Source organism: Notolepis coatsorum, assembly GCF_963971535.1.
Source record: "Notolepis coatsorum genome assembly, chromosome: 13".
Classification (NCBI taxonomy): Eukaryota; Metazoa; Chordata; class Actinopteri; order Aulopiformes; family Paralepididae; genus Notolepis; species Notolepis coatsorum.
This window is the reverse complement of record NC_140177.1, coordinates 109,598,233-109,615,413: the sequence shown is the minus strand read 5'-3', so window position 1 is coordinate 109,615,413 and position 17,181 is coordinate 109,598,233.

The window sequence follows — 17,181 nt, the reverse complement described above, 5'->3', positions numbered from 1 at the left end:
TCTCAAACAACAAACCACTGGTGATATCTCAAACAACAAAACACTGGTGATATCTCAAACAACAAAACACTGGTGATGTCTCAAACAACAAAACACTGGTGATTTCTCAAACAACAAAACACTGGTGATGTCTCAAACAACAAAACACTGGTGATGTCTCAAACAACAAAACACTGGTGATGTCTCAAACCACAAACCACTGGTGATGTCTCAAACAACAAAACACTGGTGATGTCTCAAACAACAAACCACTGGTGATGTCTCAAACAACAAACCACTGGTGATATCTCAAACAACAAACCACTGGTGATATCTCAAACAACAAACCACTGCCTGGTGATATTCCAAACTCCAAAACACTGGTGATGTCTCAAACAACAAACCACTGGTGATATCTCAAACAACAAACCACTGGTGATATCTCAAAAAACAAACCACTGGTGATATCTCAAACAACAAACCACTGCCTGTTGATATCTCAAACAACAAAACACTGGTGATATCTCAAACAACAAAACACTGGTGATATATCAAACAACAAAACACTGGTGATGTCTCAAACAACAAACCACTGGTGATGTCTCAAACAACAAACCACTGGTGATATCTCAAACAACAAACCACTGCCTGGTGATATCTCAAACAACAAACCACTGCCTGGTGATATCTCAAACAACAAACCACTGGTGATATCCAAACTCCAAAACACTGGTGATATCTCAAACAACAAAACACTGGTGATATCTCAAACAACAAAACACTGGTGATGTCTCAAACAACAAACCACTGGTGATATCTCAAACAACAAAACACTGGTGATATCTCAAACAACAAACCACTGCCTGGTGATATCTCAAACAACAAACCACTGGTGATGTCTCAAACAACAAAACACTGGTGATGTCTCAAACAACAAAACACTGGTGATGTCTCAAACAACAAAACACTGGTGATGTCTCAAACAACAAAACACTGGTGATGTCTCAAACAACAAACCACTGGTGATGTCTCAAACAACAAAACACTGGTGATGTCTCAAACAACAAACCACTGGTGATGTCTCAAACAACAAACCACTGGTGATATCTCAAACAACAAACCACTGGTGATATCTCAAACAACAAACCACTGCCTGGTGATATTCCAAACTCCAAAACACTGGTGATGTCTCAAACAACAAACCACTGGTGATATCTCAAACAACAAACCACTGGTGATATCTCAAACAACAAACCACTGGTGATATCTCAAACAACAAACCACTGCCTGTTGATATCTCAAACAACAAAACACTGGTGATATCTCAAACAACAAAACACTGGTGATATATCAAACAACAAAACACTGGTGATGTCTCAAACAACAAAACACTGGTGATGTCTCAAACAACAAACCACTGGTGATATCTCACACAACAAACCACTGCCTGGTGATATCTCAAACAACAAACCACTGCCTGGTGATATCTCAAACAACAAACCACTGGTGATATCCAAACTCCAAAACACTGGTGATATCTCAAACAACAAAACACTGGTGATATCTCAAACAACAAAACACTGGTGATGTCTCAAACAACAAACCACTGGTGATATCTCAAACAACAAAACACTGGTGATGTCTCAAACAACAAACCACTGGTGATATCTCAAACAACAAACCACTGCCTGTTGATATCTCAAACAACAAAACACTGGTGATATCTCAAACAACAAAACACTGGTGATATATCAAACAACAAAACACTGGTGATGTCTCAAACAACAAAACACTGGTGATGTCTCAAACAACAAACCACTGGTGATGTCTCAAACAACAAAACACTGGTGATATCTCAAACAACAAACCACTGCCTGGTGATATCTCAAACAACAAACCACTGGTGATGTCTCAAACAACAAAACACTGGTGATGTCTCAAACAACAAAACACTGGTGATGTCTCAAACAACAAAGCACTGGTGATGTCTCAAACAACAAAACACTGGTGATATCTCAAACAACAAAACACTGGTGATATCTCAAACAACAAACCACTCCCTGGTGATATCTCAAACAACAAACCACTGGTGATGTCTCAAACAACAAAACAATGGTGATGTCTCAAACAACAAAACACTGGTGATGTCTCAAACAACAAAACACTGGTGATGTCTCAAACAACAAAACACTGGTGATGTCTCAAACCACAAACCACTGGTGATGTCTCAAACAACAAAACACTGGTGATGTCTCAAACAACAAACCACTGGTGATGTCTCAAACAACAAACCACTGGTGATATCTCAAACAACAAACCACTGGTGATATCTCAAACAACAAACAACTGCCTGGTGATATTCCAAACTCCAAAACACTGGTGATGTCTCAAACAACAAACCACTGGTGATATCTCAAACAACAAACCACTGGTGATATCTCAAACAACAAACCACTGGTGATATCTCAAACAACAAACCACTGCCTGTTGATATCTCAAACAACAAAACACTGGTGATATCTCAAACAACAAAACACTGGTGATATATCAAACAACAAAACACTGGTGATGTCTCAAACAACAAACCACTGGTGATGTCTCAAAAAACAAACCACTGGTGATATCTCAAACAACAAACCACTGCCTGGTGATATCTCAAACAACAAACCACTGCCTGGTGATATCTCAAACAACAAACCACTGGTGATATCCAAACTCCAAAACACTGGTGATATCTCAAACAACAAAACACTGGTGATATCTCAAACAACAAAACACTGGTGATGTCTCAAACAACAAACCACTGGTGATATCTCAAACAACAAAACACTGGTGATATCTCAAACAACAAACCACTGCCTGGTGATATCTCAAACAACAAACCACTGGTGATGTCTCAAACAACAAAACACCGGTGATGTCTCAAACAACAAAACACTGGTGATGTCTCAAAAAACAAAACACTGGTGATGTCTCAAACAACAAACCACTGGTGATGTCTCAAACAACAAAACACTGGTGATGTCTCAAACAACAAACCACTGGTGATGTCTCAAACAACAAGCCACTGGTGATATCTCAAACAACAAACCACTGGTGATATCTCAAACAACAAATCACTGCCTGGTGATATTCCAAACTCCAAAACACTGGTGATGTCTCAAACAACAAACCACTGGTGATATCTCAAACAACAAACCACTGGTGATATCTCAAACAACAAACCACTGGTGATATCTCAAACAACAAACCACTGCCTGTTGATATCTCAAACAACAAAACACTGGTGATATCTCAAACAACAAAACACTGGTGATATATCAAACAACAAAACACTGGTGATGTCTCAAACAACAAACCACTGGTGATGTCTCAAACAACAAACCACTGGTGATATCTCAAACAACAAACCACTGCCTGGTGATATCTCAAACAACAAACCACTGCCTGGTGATATCTCAAACAACAAACCACTGGTGATATCCAAACTCCAAAACACTGGTGATATCTCAAACAACAAAACACTGGTGATATCTCAAACAACAAAACACTGGTGATGTCTCAAACAACAAACCACTGGTGATATCTCAAACAACAAAACACTGGTGATGTCTCAAACAACAAACCACTGGTGATATCTCAAACAACAAACCACTGCCTGTTGATATCTCAAAACACTGGTGATATCTCAAACAACAAAACACTGGTGATATATCAAACAACAAAACACTGGTGATGTCTCAAACAACAAAACACTGGTGATGTCTCAAACAACAAACCACTGGTGATGTCTCAAACAACAAACCACTGGTGATATCTCAAACAACAAACCACTGCCTGGTGATATCTCAAACAACAAACCACTGGTGATATCCAAACTCCAGAACACTGGTGATATCTCAAACAACAAAACACTGGTGATATCTCAAACAACAAAACACTGGTGATGTCTCAAACAACAAACCACTGGTGATATCTCAAACAACAAAACACTGGTGATGTCTCAAACAACAAACCACTGGTGATGTCTCAAACAACAAACCACTGGTGATGTCTCAAACAACAAACCACTGGTGATGTCTCAAACAACAAAACACTGGTGATATCTCAAACAACAAAACACTGGTGATGTCTCAAACAACAAACCACTGGTGATGTCTCAAACAACAAACCACTGGTGATGTCTCAAACAACAAAACACCGGTGATATCTCAAACAACAAACCACTGGTGATGTCTCAAACAACAAAACACTGGTGATATCTCAAACAACAAAACACTGGTGATATCTCAAACAACAAAACACTGGTGATATCTCAAACAACAAACCACTACCTGGTGATATCTCAAACAACAAACCACTGGTGATGTCTCAAACAACAAAACACTGGTGATGTCTCAAACAACAAAACACTGGTGATGTCTCAAACAACAAAGCACTGGTGATGTCTCAAACAACAAAACACTGGTGATATCTCAAACAACAAAACACTGGTGATATCTCAAACAACAAACCACTGCCTGGTGATATCTCAAACAACAAACCACTGGTGATGTCTCAAACATCAAAACAATGGTGATGTCTCAAACAACAAAACACTGGCGATGTCTCAAACAACAAAACACTGGTGATGTCTCAAACAACAAAACACTGGTGATGTCTCAAACAACAAACCACTGGTGATGTCTCAAACAACAAAACACTGGTGATGTCTCAAACAACAAACCACTGGTGATGTCTCAAACAACAAACCACTGGTGATATCTCAAACAACAAACCACTGGTGATATCTCAAACAACAAACAACTGCCTGGTGATATTCCAAACTCCAAAACACTGGTGATGTCTCAAACAACAAACCACTGGTGATATCTCAAACAACAAACCACTGGTGATATCTCAAACAACAAACCACTGGTGATATCTCAAACAACAAACCACTGCCTGTTGATATCTCAAACAGCAAAACACTGGTGATATCTCAAACAACAAAACACTGGTGATATATCAAACAACAAAACACTGGTGATGTCTCAAACAACAAACCACTGGTGATGTCTCAAACAACAAACCACTGGTGATATCTCAAACAACAAACCACTGCCTGGTGATATCTCAAACAACAAACCACTGCCTGGTGATATCTCAAACAACAAACCACTGGTGATATCCCCAAACTCCAAAACACTGGTGATGTCTCAAACAACAAACCACTGGTGATGTATCAAACAACAAAACACTGGTGATGTCTCAAACAACAAACCACTGGTGATGTCTCAAACAACAAACCACTGGTGATATCTCAAACAACAAAACACTGGTGATATCTCAAACATCAAATACAAAATTACATTAAGTACATATTTATTTCCATTTTCTGTCTTTTTCTTGTAGTAGAAACTTGACTTGAGTGCCAAAGCAGACAGTACAGTATCTGTGAATCCTACTAAAACTCTGATTCATTGGTTGACTTATTGACTAATAATAATAACTTTATTTGTATACTGTAGCAACTTTCATACAGGGGATTGCAGTTCAAAGTGCTTTACATCAATAAGAAATAAGACATACATACACAAGCTCTGGTGGGAGATAGGGAACTGTTCAAAGAAAAAGAGGGACTGTTAGATCCTATCACCAAATGCACCTTGACCATATGGAACAGAGTAGTAAAAACACACAAACTAGAGAAGCAGTCAGGGGTTCTGAGATGGGTAGCACATAAGAGATTCAAACCAGGGAGGCTGGACCATGGATTCAGAAGGTGGGAGAGGGGGGGGGGGGGGGGGGCAACAGCGATATGCAAAATGATAGAGAAGGGGGAAATGCAAACACTACAAAAATTAACGAGTCTCAGTCAGGCTTCAGATCAGGCCATAGTACTACTTCAGCAACTATGCTAGTCTCAAATGACATAATTGAAGCACTGGACAAGAAAAAACACTGTGCAGCATTGTTTGTTGATCTGTCTAAAGCTTTTGATTCTGTGGATCATGCATTGCTACTGCAAAGGCTTGGCTGCATAGGTCTTGGTAAAATGGCTTTGAGCTGGTTTAAAAACTATCTATCTGAAAGAACTCAGTGTGTTTCAGTAGAAGATTATACCTCAGCTGCTCTTACTGTAAACAAAGGTGTTCCACAAGGTTCTATTTTGGCCCCTGTCTTATTTTCCATCTTTATAAATGAACTAGGAAATGGGATAAACCCAGCACGTTTTCATTTATACGCCGATGATACAGTTGTTTACACAGTGGCTTCCTCTTTAACTCAGGCCATAGAGCTTCTACAGGATGCTTTTAATACACTACAACACTCCTTGCTAAGGCTAAGACTGGTCCTTAATGCAAAAAAGACCAAGTACATGACCTTCTCTCGCTCTCGAGCTAATACAGCTGTCCCCCCGATTCTGACACTGGAAGGGACATGCCTTGACAAAGTAGCATCCTATAAATATCTGGGCATATGGATTGATGAAAAGATGGCCTTTGATGTTCATATTGGGAACCTACTGAGAAAACTTAGACCTAAACTGGGCTTTTTCTTCCGGTTAAAGAAATGTTTCCCGTCTGAAGCCAGGAAGAGAATTGTGCAGAGTTCCTTTCTGCCTGTATTAGACTATGGCGATGTAATCTATATGCATGCTCCTTCCTCCCTGCTTAAAAAGCTGGATTCTGCGTACCATACTGCCATACGTTTTGTAACAGGTGCAGGCTCTCGCACCCACCACTGCACTTTGTATCAGTCATTAGGATGGTCCTCTCTGTACCAAAGAAGACAATCACACATGTTGATTTTTATCCTTAAGTCATTGCTAGGTAAGCTGCCCTTATATATCTCCAGACTTCTGTCCTTTTATACTTGCTTTTTTAATACCAGACGAGCAGCAAATGGGATGCTGTTAAATGTTCCTTTGATGCAGTCAGAGCTTGGTAAAGCTGCATTCTCCCACTATGCTCCCTTTTTATGGAATACGCTGCAAGTGAAACTTTGTCTACAGGCACTTCCTACTGTGAATGCTTTTAAAGGTATGCTACGATTAGCCCTTTATGAAACATGTAACTGTTTTACCTGATGCTATTGTTGATGTGATTATGCTCCTTGCCACTGCACAAATGACCCTCTGTATTTATATTTGAATTGTATGTTTTTTGTTTAATGCCCTGTTTTATGTTGAAACTTGTTGTGTGCTGTGTTGGTCAGGACTCCCTGGAAGAAGAGATCTTGTATCTCAATGGGACATTCCTGGATAAATAAAGGATAAATAAAAAAATAAAAAATAAAAGGAGAAATTTGGACTAGAAAACAAGGACCACTTCAGATATCTACAGATTAGAGATTACTATAATAAAGAAATAAGAGGGGACAAGGAAGAAGAACAGAATGGAATAATTAGGATGATAGTAAGGGCATACGAAGGAGGGAAAGGAAGGGTAATATCAGCACTGTACCGGGCTATAATGACCAGCAAGGGACACGCAACCGATTATATAAGGGAGAAATGGGAGAGAGAACTAGAGATAGGAATAACAGGGAAGGAATGGGGGAACATATGCGAGGTGCAACATTCAACAACAGGATCGAGGATATGGAAAGAGTTTGGATGGAAAAACATAATCAGATTCTTTATAACCCCAGAGCTGAAGGGAAAATATGCACCAACACAAAGAGCATGCTGGAGGATGTGTGGGAAGGAGGGGGCAAATCACACGCACATATTCTGGGGATGTCAGAAGCTGAAGGGGTATTGGGAGGAGATAGGGGAGGCAATGATCAGAATATTAGGATACGGGTTACCACAAACAGGACTGGTGCTTTACTTAGGAGACCTGACACACGAGGGAATACAAGGGGGGGACAAATATTTAATAAAGATAATGTTGATAGCGGCCAGAAAAGCAATAACAAGACTGTGGTACAAAGAAGACCCACCGACAATAGCACAATGGGTAGGAATAGTGGAGGAGATACAGGATATGGAGAGGATAACACACATGCTGAGGTTACAGGAAAAGAAATTTGGAGAAAGATGGGGAAAGTGGGAGGATTACAAGGGGAACGAAAACGACATCACAGAGGAAGAACCAAATGCATCACAAGAGGGCGAAGGGTAAAGGAGGAAAGAGGTTCAAGGAGGGTCTCTGAACCCATGTCACACACTTTTGACTTAGTTAGTATTTTCTGATTTTATTTTTCATTTTTTTTGGGCATTACAATTGTATTAAATTTTTTGTACTTTATTATTTATGTCTGTTTAACAATGTTGTACTAATAATCAAGGAAGATGTGGTTTGTAAATGGGTGAATCAAAAGGCAAAGAGAAATTTAGTATAAAAGAAATAGAAAGGGCGAAGGATAAGAGAAGAAGGAAATTCAAGGAGGGTCACTGGACCCATACCATACATATTTGCCTTAGTCAGTATCTAATCCTTTTGAGTAGGTATTAAATTTGTCTATACCTGTTCAAGGGCGGTATACAATCAGTCTTTGTATTAAGTGCCTGGAAAAACAACTGTAGTGGAAACATATAACCAACAATGCTATTCATGTAACCATTTGTGTTCACTGCATTCTTTCATATTGTGTTATGGGATCCATTTTTGTGTAAGTGTTGTTTGTCTATAAATGTTAATAAAAATGTAAGTTTAAAAAATAAATAAAAAAAATAAGACATACAATCTGTGTAAAACAAGCAGCAAGAGCAAAGCATAAAGTGGGATAAAATAATGCAGATATATTAATCAAAATCATATCAGAACCTCATGTTCCTATAGGCTTCTAGAAAAAAATTTTATCCACTTTTTCTCCTCCTATTTTTTCTTGTATTTTCCTCCCATCCCAATTTAGTCGTTATGCCAATTCCCCCCTCCCCTTCCTGGTTGTTGCGCGCATTTGCCCCCTACTTGCCGGTCTAGGGAGCCCTGAAGTCTATCACATGCTTCCTCCGATACATAGGAGACAGCCAGCAGCCTCTTTTCACCTGGCAGTGAGGACTCTCATTGGGTGAGTGTAACGCGTGGGAGGGCACACTACCTCACCCAGATCCCTTCCTCGCTGTGCAGGCGCCCTGACCGACCTGTAGGAGTCGCTGTTTACCAGATTACCACCCACCGGCTTCCCACCCGCTGACACTGCCAATTGTGTCAGTATGACGACCGGCCAAGCCGGAGGCACTGCTGACAGCTGGATTCGATACCAGTGTCTCTGCGGTGGTAGACAGACGCTTAGTCCGCTGCGCTACCCAGCCGCGGCTTCTAGAATTTCTGTAATCTGTTACAAAACATGATGAAGGTCATAGTATGCACCCAGCAGATAGTGGGGCGTAGAAATAAAAGTTAAAATAAGTTAATAATAGCAAGGGTAAAATGAGCACATAAAGTGCAGACATATAAAATCACAGTTTTTCACATTAGGATCTAACATACCCACAGGCCACTTTGTTTATGGTTTGATTCAGTTTTAGTAGAATAGAAGAGACATGAAATGAGCACATAAAGTGCAGACATATAAAATCACAGTTTTTTACAGTGCAATGGAGGACAAGAGTAAAAATATAAGACTAAGAGGACACACTCCCTTGATCCCACAAACGTACCGTCACTCTCGGCTGGCCCTGTATTCTTTCCGGGGTGCTCATGGTGACTTTGAGAGGAGACGGAGTTAGGGGAGCAGTCAGGAGGATGGCCCGTAACACCTCAGGAGTACTAAACCTTTTGGATCAGTTAGTACACAGGCTGTTTAAAACACTGTACAATTCTAAAGTCTACTGTCAATTTCCGCTTAACTTAATCTCCCCTTGAATTTTACTTTGAGCAGATTCAAAGGTGAGGAAACCCTTTTATACAGTATATTATGTATCCTAGATTAACATCATTCACATGTGTTGTATCTGCTGAATGCTTCATCTAATGCTGTATCACATGTCTGTAATAAGGGGTCCTACTAATCACCCCAAAGTACCAGAAAATACCCCAAAATACCCCAAAGTATACCCCAAAATACCAGAAAATACCCCAAAATACCCCAAAGTATACCCCAAAATACCAGAAAATACCCCAAAATACCCCAAAATACCCTAAAATACCCCAAAGTATACCCCAAAATACCAGAAAATACCCCAAAATACCCTAAAATACCCAAAAGTACCAGAAAATACCAGAAAATACCCCAAAATACCCCAAAATACCCTAGAATACCCCAAAGTATACCCCAAAGTACCAGAAAATACCAGAAAATACCAGAAAATACCCCAAAATACCCTAAAATACCCCAAAGTACCAGAAAATACGAGGAAATACCCCAAAATACCCCAAAGTACCCCAAAATACCCCAAAGTATACCCCAAAGTACCAGAAAATACACCAAAGTACCTCAAAATACCCCAAAGTACCCTAAAATACCCCAAAATACCCCAAAGTATACCCCAAAATACCAGAAAATACCCCAAAGTACCCCAAAATACCCCAAAGTACCCCAAAGTATACCCCAAAATACCCCACAGTACCCCAAAATACCCCAAAGTACCCCAACATATCCCAAAATACCCCAAAGTGCCTGTAAATATACCACAAAGTACCACGAAATACCTCAAATGAAAAACTAAAATGTGCACATTTTGTGTAATAGTGTGTAATAGTGTAATAGTGTAATAGTGTGTAATAGTGTAATAGTGTAATAGTATGTAATAGTGTAATAGTGTAATAGTGTGTAATAGTGTAATAGTGTGTAATACTAATAGTGTGTAATAGTGTGCTAGTGTAATAGTGTAATAGTGTGCTAGTGTGTAATAGTATAATAGTGTAATAGTGTGTAATAGTGTAATAGTGTGTAATAGTGTGTAATAGTGTAATAGTGTGCTAGTGTAATAGTGTAATAGTGTGTAATAGTGTGCTAGTGTAATAGTGTAATAGTGTAATAGTGTGCTAGTGTGTAATAGTGTGCTAGTGTAATAGTGTAATAGTGTAATAGTGTGCTAGTGTGTAATAGTGTAATAGTGTGTAATAATGTAATAGTGTGCTAGTGTAATATTGTAATAGTGTAATAGTGTGTAATAGTGTAATAGTGTGTAATAGTGTACTAGTGTGTAATAGTGTAATAGTGTAATACCACGAAATACCTAAAATGAAAAACTAAAATGTGCACATTTTGTGTAATAGTGTGTAATAGTGTAATAGTGTGTAATAGTGTAATACTGTAATAGTATGTAATAGTGTAATAGTGTAATAGTGTGTAATAGTGTGTAATAGTGTAATAGTGTGCTAGTGTAATAGTGTAATAGTGTGTAATAGTGTAATAGTGTAATAGTGTGCTAGTGTGCTAGTGTGTAATAGTGTAATAGTGTAATAGTGTGTAATAGTGTAATAGTGTGTAATAGTGTAATAGTGTAATAGTGTGTAATAGTGTAATAGTGTGCTAGTGTAATAGTGTAATAGTGTGCTAGTGTGTAATAGTGTAATAGTGTGTAAAAGTGTAATAGTGTGTAATAGTGTAATAGTGTGTAATAGTGTAATAGTGTGCTAGTGTAATAGTGTGTAATAGTGTAATAGTGTAATAGTGTAATAGTGTGTAATAGTGTAATAGTGTGCTAGTGTGTAATAGTGTAATAGTGTAATAGTGTGTAATAGTGTGTAATAGTGTAATAGTGTGCTAGTGTGTAATAGTGTAATAGTGTAATAGTGTGTAATATTGTAATAGTGTAATAGTGTGTAATAGTGTAATAGTGTGTAATAGTGTAATAGTGTGTAATAGTGTAATAGTGTAATAGTGTGTAATAGTGTAGTAGTGTGTAATAGTGTCTATTACACTATTACACACTATTACACTATTACACACTATTACACAAAATTACACTATTACACACTATTACACTATTACACACTATTACACTATTACACACTATTACACTATTACAATATTACACACTATTACACTAACACACTATTACACTATTACACACTATTACACTATTACACACTATTACACTATTACACACTATTACACTATTACACACTATTACACTATTACACTATTACACACTATTACACTAACACACTATTACACTATTACACACTATTTCACTATTACACACTATTACACTATTACACACTATTACACTATTACACTATTACACACTATTACACTATTACACTATTACACACTATTACACTATTACACACTATTACACTATTACACTATTACACACTATTACACTATTACACACTATTACACTATTACACTATTACACACTAGCACACTATTACACTATTACACTATTACACACTATTACACTATTACACACTATTACACTATTATACTAGCACACTATTACACACTATTACACACTATTACACTATTACACTATTACACACTATTACACTATTACACACTATTACACTATTACACTATTACACTATTACACACTATTACACTATTACACCATTACACACTAGCACACTATTACACTATTACACTATTACACACTATTACACTATTACACACTATTACACTATTACACACTATTACACACTATTACACACTATTACACTATTACACACTATTACACTATTACACACTATTACACTATTACACTATTACACACTAGCACACTATTACACTATTACACACTATTACACTATTACACACTATTACACTATTACACTATTACACTATTACACACTATTACACTATTACACACTATTGCACTATTACACTATTACACTAGCACACTATTACACTATTACACACTATTACACAATATTACACACTATTACACTATTACACTATTACACACTATTACACTATTACACACTATTACACTATTACACTATTACACACTATTACACACTAGCACACTATTACACTATTACACACTATTACACACTATTACACTATTACAAAATTACTTTGGGGTATTTTATGGTATTTTGGGGTATTTTGGGGTATTTTCTGGTATTTTCTGGTACTTTGGGGTATACTTTGGGGTATTTTGGGGTACTTTTGGGTATTTTGGGGTATTTTGGGGTACTTTGGGGTATTTTCTGGTATTTTGGGGTATACTTTGGGGTATTTTGGGGTATTTTGGGGGTATTTTCTGGTACTTTGTGCTATTTTGGGGTATTTTCTGGTATTTTGGGGTATACTTTGGGGTATTTTGGGGTATTTTCTGGTACTTTGGGGTATTTTGGGGTATTTTCTGGTACTTTGGGGTATTTTGGGGTATACTTTGGGGTATTTTGGGGTATTTTCTGGTATTTTGGGGTATACTTTGGGGTATTTTGGGGTATTTTGGGGTATTTTCTGGTACTTTGGGGTGATTAGTAGGACCCGTAATGGGTGACATATTCATAACAGAGATGCCATGTTGTTATATAAGTATTATTACATTACACACAAAAAATCCCCTAATTTATGGAAAATAAGTCCCTTATCCACATTTCCCTGTCATTTATGAAGACAACGATAATAATCAGTCAACCTGCAATTGACCTATCTCAAGCACAGTCCGATCCTCCAATCACAATTTCTTGAAGAAAGGGGACGGCCCTTGAGGTGAATTGTTTCTCTGATTTAGAATTGTGCTGTTGGGTAGATGTGAGCAAAGGCTATACCAATACCAATTGCATTATTGAACCAAGTACACGTTTCGGGAGAGTTGAAAGGGTTAAATGTACTTACTTTAGCTGCATTCATTTGTCTATAACAAGAAGTAAAAAAAAAAAAAACATCTCCAGCCATACTTGTTGGTATTGTCTCTGTGCTCCAGGTCTCTCTGAAGTGGGGTGGTGTTGCCGCTCGGATGTTTGAGACAACGCTCGGGGGTAGAGGTCAGCGAGGGGTTGCCAAAGTCCTCTACGCCTCTGTGTATGTTGAGAAACTGAGAGGAGAGAGGAGACTTCTTGGCAACCAATGTAATCAAAAAAGTCAACCAACGAACAAGATTCTTGTACCGGATCTCCTCTCTGGTAAACAAGAATACCCTGAAGACTCTGGCAGAAGCACTCATTCAAGGGTACTACGACTATGCTTGCACCTTATGGTACCAAAGCACCTTAAAGGCACTCAAAACAAGATTACAAACATCACAAAACAAACTGGTCAGACTACTGCTTGACCTTACTAGAGTACCATTTACCTCCACCATCTGTTCTCTCCCCTCCAGGTAGGATTGCATCCAGCTCACTGATAAACTATCAAAACCAATTGCTTTTTTAGGCGGCTGGGTGGCGTAGCGGAGATTGCGCTCATCACCAATGCAAGAGACTCCGGTCTCGACTCCCAGAGTCAGCATTGCCTGCGGCTTGGGCCAGTCGTCATACTATCTCAATTGGCAGAGGTAGCGGGTGGAAAGTCGATGGGTGGGGATTGGACGTTGTGGACAGCGACTCCTACAGGTTGGTTGGGTGACGCCTGTACAGCAGAGACAGGAAGTATCGGGGGCAGTGTGAGCCTCCCACGCGTTACTCCTCGCCACTGAGAGTCTGCGTTGTCTGGTGAAAAGATGCGACAGGCTGCCTCCTCGTGTACCGGAGGGGACACGTGATGCAAGGCTTCTATCCTCACTACAGCCGACCAGTGGGAGGCATAGTCTAGCAACGTTCAAGACAGGGGAGGGGAGAATTGAAGGGGAGAATTCGTGATACGAAATTGGGATGGGAGAAAAATAGAAAAATAAGGAGAAAAAGTGGATCAAAAACCAATTGCTTTTAGCTTGTCAATCAGAATGGAGTGATTGACAGTGTCGAAGGACTTTTGTAGGTCCAGCATGACCATGCCGCAGTATTTGCCCGTGTCCACCTCTTGTTTGATGTGGTCGTTCAAATAGAGAAGGCATGTGTCAGTGGAGTGGGATGTTCTGAAGCCAGATTGGAATTCGTAGATTAGATTTTTTTCCGCGAGGTACTTTTCGACCTGCTGGTAGACAATTTTTTCCATGACTTTCGAGATGGATGTAAGAATAGAAACAGGGCGGTAGTTGCCTGGGTCTAATTTGCTGCCTTTTTTGTGCAGGGGGGTCACTCTCGCAATTTTGAAGTCTTTGGGGACATGTCCCTGTTTTATGGAGAGGTTTATTATGTCTTTCTCTGGTCTGCATCCCCTTAACAATTGTGTGTATTGAGCTGTACTATATTGTACCCATTCTGCAATCTGTTAATAAAATGTTCAATCAATCAATCAATCAATCAATTCTTCAACATGTGAAGTACCCATCGCTACTGACCAGATCCATGGTAATGTTATTGGCTAGTGGCTACTGTCACCTAGTGTATATAATGAGAATAACAGCCCCAATCAAATCAATGACACCTTAAGTTACACATTTACCATTTAAAAAATGCAAACACTTTTTCTAAACCTTGAGGATTTGAAGATGTTGGTTAATGTTAGGTTCAGTAGCCTATGATCTGTGCCCACCTTGACTGGGCAATGTGACTGTAAACTAGGCCATACTATTTAGATATGAAGATTCTAAACATCTTCATAACAATACATACTACAATATTGTATGACAGTTGCTCTATAGCCACATAAACTGTGTTGCTGTGTGTATTAGGACAGGACAGAAATATTTTCGCAGGAAACCCCAAACCCCAAAACACTGGTGCTCCAATCAGCTGAATCACACAATAATAGTTGCTTCTTTTATTTTTGTATGCTGTTATTGTCCAGCATGTAAGCACAGTCTTACCTCGGAGGGGGAGAAAGGCAGGGTTCTGATCGGAGTGTACCCAGAAGAGATGGTGCTGAGGTCCATATCAAGGTGTCGTAGTGGGGACTGCTCCAGGACCACATTGGGAGGGGCGGGTGGCAAGAGGGGAGACAGCTCTAAGAAACTCCTGCTCAGGTCGCTGATAGACAGGTGATCATCAAAATGGCAGCTGGCCTCCTCTTTGTGTGGACAGGTGGAGAGGATTGTGGGATCTGGCGAGGTCTCTTCCTCCAGAATGAAGGTGGGCAACTCACTCCAAGGCAACACTTCCTGTGAGAGTAGGCGCGTTATGTGGCGATTGCTGGGCACAGCTGGAAATACTTGCATAAACAATCAAAACATACCTGTTCATACTTCGCTGATTCATACTCTTTGCACATAACTGCCCAATTGCACAGCCCTGCTAATTATCCCACCCCACTGTATTGTTATTTCATTCTAATTAGTGTATATACTGGACCACATCTTGCCCAGTTGTACAGCCCTGGCCTATTCCTATTTTATTTGTACTTATAATTGTACTATATTCTCCACCTCTTTATTGTATTATCTGTCTGTTAATGTCTGTCCGCTAATGTCGCACCGAAAACGCAAAGCAAATTCCTTGTATGTGAAAACTACTTGGCAATAAAGTAGATTCTGATTCTGATTCTGATATTCTTATGATATCCAGGGTATATAATGTATCAGGGCCTCACGGAATATGTCAATGTGGGGAAACCCCCATATGAAGTGATAGCATTCCTGTTTTTTTTCTTTTTTCGTACACACAAAATATTATAGTAGTACTGTAATATTGCTATGGTAAAACCACAGTACTATTGTGATTCACCTTGATTTACTTGACTTAAGCCTTTGCACTCCCTGCGGAGCATAGGCCACTGACGATTTCTTTCCATGTTGCACGGTTTTTGGCCTCCCGAACTATGTTGTGCCATCCCAGTCCAGCCTCTTTCATTTCCCCTTCCCAAGAACGGCGCCAGGTGTTTCCAGGTGGGTTCCATCATAGGGCTTGCCGGGTGATGTTTGTGTCTTCCTTTCTCAGGGTATGGCCTATCCACATCCACTTTCTCTTCTTTATTTCTTCTGGCGGGGGTAGTTGTTTTTTGCGCTCCCACAGGTCCAGATTTGTAATGACATTGGGCCATCTCACTCTTAGAATGCGGCGGAGGCAGGAATTTATGAAGGCCTGTACTTTCTGCTTCAGCCCTACGGTTGTCTTCCAGGTCTCCGAGCCATACAGGAGGACTGATTTAACATTGGAGTTAAAGATCCTTAGCTTTGTGTTATTTCGTGAGACCTCCATACTCGACCAAGTAGGTTGTATGCCGTTCTTGCTTTTCCGATTCGCACTCTGATGTCTTCTTCTGTGCCACCCGCTGTATCTACTACGCTCCCAAGGTAGGTGAAGGAGTTAGTTTCTTCGATGGCCTCTCCCTCTAATTCAATGTTTTGCTGGCACTTTGTGTTGATCTTCATAATCTTGGTTTTTACCCTAT